Below are 3792 nucleotides of genomic sequence, written 5' to 3' on the forward strand. Positions count from 1 at the left end.
CCAATGGACGATCAATTCTCTGAAGAAGAGACTAGGAATTTGTATCTTACAAAATACTTAAAACATGAAAAAGAAAAGATGACAGACAAGGCGGCTAGTACGGTTCTGGTAAACTACTTAGAAAAATATTATTCTAAGCAAAGTCAAGAATCGGGCACCGCGTCTACAGTGGAAACCATGATGAATACGATATATAACCATGACGGTAAAGCGCAACCGAGCGAAGTGGAGGGTGAACATCCTGCGACAAGGGAGGTACTGGTAACTAAAAAGTATAAACCAGTCGCACAGAAAATCCGACCCGTCTTTCAGGACCTACCAGATAAATTTCGAATTATTCGGGATATAAAAGGCGATCCAATGGACACCTTGCCAAAGCTGAATAGAAACCCACCAAAATTCACACCCACGGGACGCTATACTGAAGAGCGAAGAGAGCAATTTGACAAAGTTCATGACGGCGATTTCTTGTGGCCAGAGGAGCGCAAACTACTACATCATTTTATGATGGAAAACAACGAAGCCTTTGCTTGGGATGATAGCGAGAGGGGGAGCTTCAAAACAGAATACTTCCCACCCGTAGACATTCCAATAATTCCACATACGCCGTGGGTTTTGAAAAATATTCCAATACCTCCTGGACTTTATCAAGAAGTGTGCAGAATTATTAAGACCAAATTGGATGCTGGGGTATATGAACCCTCAAATTCTTCTTATAGGTCAAGATGGTTTTGTGTATTAAAGAAAGATGGAAAAAGTTTGAGGCTTGTACATAGCCTGGAACCTTTAAATGCAGTGACCATAGCGCATTCAGGGTTACCACCGGCAACCGATGCACTTGCTACGCATTTCACTGGTCGTGCTTGCGGAGGAATGTTTGATTTATACGTAGGATATGATGAAAGGCTCTTGGCAGAAACTTCCAGGGATCTGACTACATTTCAAACACCTTTTGGAGCTTTAAGGCTTGTCACTCTACCCATGGGTTGGACAAATTCCGTTCCAATTTTCCATGATGATGTTACGTATATTTTACAAGAAGAAATTCCTGAAGTAACTGTACCATATATTGATGATGTGCCTGTCAGAGGGCCTGCAACAAGGTATGAGTTGCCAGATGGAAAATATGAGACTATACCTGAAAATAGCGGTATAAGAAGGTTCATAATGGAACACTTCGAAAATGCTAACAGGGTAGTTCATAGGATGAAATATGCTGGAGGAACCTTTTCGGGATTTAAGTCGGTAATTTGTGCGGCTGAAATAACAGTAGTAGGCCACCTATGCACTTATGAAGGCAGAAAACCGGAAACTGAAAGAATGAAAGTTATAGATCTTTGGGGACCTTGTAAAGACCTACATGATGTCAGGGCTTTTCTAGGAACTGTAGGGGTCTGCAGAATGTTTATTGAGAATTTTGCAAAGAAAGCAGAACCTCTCAACGATTTATGCAAAAAGGGAGCTCCGTTTGTATGGGGACCGGCACAAGAAAAGTCTATGGACAAATTGAAATCCTCACTTCGCGAAAGTAAAGCGCTCGTGCCGTTGGATTACGAAAATAATCCTAACCCAGTGGTACTAGCTGTAGACACCTCTTGGAAAGCGGTTGGGTTCTACATATATCAGGATAGCCATACGACTGGGCTTAGGCAGTATGCCAGGTTCGGTTCTATAACTTTGAATGATAGAGAAGCTCGATTTTCTCAACCAAAAAGAGAATTATTTGGTTTAATGCGATCTTTACAAGCTGCATCATATTGGCTTCTAGGATGTCGAAAACTAATTGTGGAAACAGACGCGAAATACCTGTCTGGTATGCTTCGAAACCCTGAAATGGGACCGAATGCAACCATCAACAGATGGATTGACGCATGTCTAATGTTCCATTTTAAGTTACAGCATGTCCAAGGAAAGACCTTTGGCGCAGATGGATTATCACGCAGAAACGCTCAACCAGGTGACGATGTGTATCCACCTTCAGATGAACATCTCGACGAACCCATTGGTGTCATTGAAGTGTTACCAGATCCAGATGGAGGGGAGCCCCCTTTGGATTTCGAAACCTTCAAAGATCAAATTGACTCGAGGGGGGGATATATCCAACAATTGGCTCTAGACATCTCAGATTTTCAGGATGAACTAGACAGGGAAATAGCAATGACACAGAAAATAGCTAAAGATGTGAAAACAAGAGTGGACAATGATCCAGATCATACAAAAAGCAGCCCAGAACAGAAGGAATTTCTTCGAACTTACATGATTTTGACTTTAACTTCACCAGGCCTGGAGGCCAGGTTTGACGAACTAGAAACAGAGCAACCTTACCCGGAAACTCATAGGTCATTCATTGGACAGTCACAGGATGAATTCCTTCTTATACTAAGAGAATGGCTGAAAAATCCTAAAAAGATCGAAGGATATTCTGATAAAAAGTATGGCGCTTTCGTAAGATTTGCAAAAAGTTTCTTCCTAGACAAAGAGGATAGATTATATCGTCGAAGCATTGAATCACGTCACAAGCTAGTGGTCGACAAGTCTCACCGAATGTACATGATGAGATCTGCACACGATGCTATGGGACATAGGGGAGCATATGCAACACAGAATATGTTAACGGAGCGTTTTTGGTGGCCTGAAATCGAAAGAGACGTACATTGGTATGTGAAAACATGCCAGCGTTGTCAGGAACGAACCAAACGTGTGGTGGAAATCCCACCCACCGTGACACATACACCATCTATTTTCCAACGACTACACGCTGATACCGTACACATGACTCCGAAATCAAATGGATGTAAGTACATCGTCCATGGGAGGTGTGCACTGTCAAGCTGGGTTGAAGGAAAACCCCTAAAAAGTGAAACTGCAAGAACTGTCGGCTTATGGCTTTTTGAAGAAGTCATCTGCAGATGGGGTTGTCTAGAAGTAATAATAACTGACAATGGTTCGGTTTTCCTTGCTGCTGTAAAATGGCTCGAAGAAAAATACAGGATAAAGGGTATTAGGATATCTCTGTATAATTCTAAGGCAAATGGCAGAATCGAAAGGCCCCATTGGGATATTATACAAATGCTCACAAAGTGCTGTGGACCCAAGAACCTTGCCAAGTGGTATTGGTTCTTTTGGCAAGTACTTTGGGCTGACAGGATCACGATTAGAAAAAGATTTGGTTGTTCGCTGTTCTTTATGGTGACAGGCGCACATCCAATATTACCTCTCGACGTACAGGAGGCTACCTGGTTAGTAAAATTACCAGATCGTATGTTGTCCACTGCAGAATTGATTGGCTATAGAGCCAAAGCATTAGCAAAACACAGGCAGCATGTGGCGGAAATGCGCGAGAGGGTCACCTTAGAAAAAGTGAAAAGAGTGGCAAAATATGAACTAAGCCACCGCCATAAAATCAGTGGTCGAATGTATAAACCCGGAGACCTGGTGCTTATCAGAAATTCACAAGTATCCTCGTCATTAAATAGTAAAATGCAACCAAGATACCTGGGACCTATGATTGTGGTACGTCGAACAAAGGGAGGTTCATATATAGTTTGTGAACTGGACAGATCAGTCAATCACAATAAAATTGGAGCGTTCAGAGTCATTCCGTATTTCGCAAGAGAAAGGATCGACTTACCTGAGCACTTCAGTACACTTATTGATGCAAGCAATGAGGAACTGGATGAAATCGAAAACACAGGCGTTGAAGAAAGACCTAACGCAAGAGATTACTACTTTGAAGGAGTTAATCTTGATGGGTCTTCCGCAGATGAATCCGGGGACTTAGAAGAAATCGAA

Source organism: Laccaria bicolor, genomic scaffold, assembly GCF_000143565.1.
Source record: "Laccaria bicolor S238N-H82 LACBIscaffold_35 genomic scaffold, whole genome shotgun sequence".
In the NCBI taxonomy this organism is placed as follows: Eukaryota; Fungi; Basidiomycota; class Agaricomycetes; order Agaricales; family Hydnangiaceae; genus Laccaria; species Laccaria bicolor.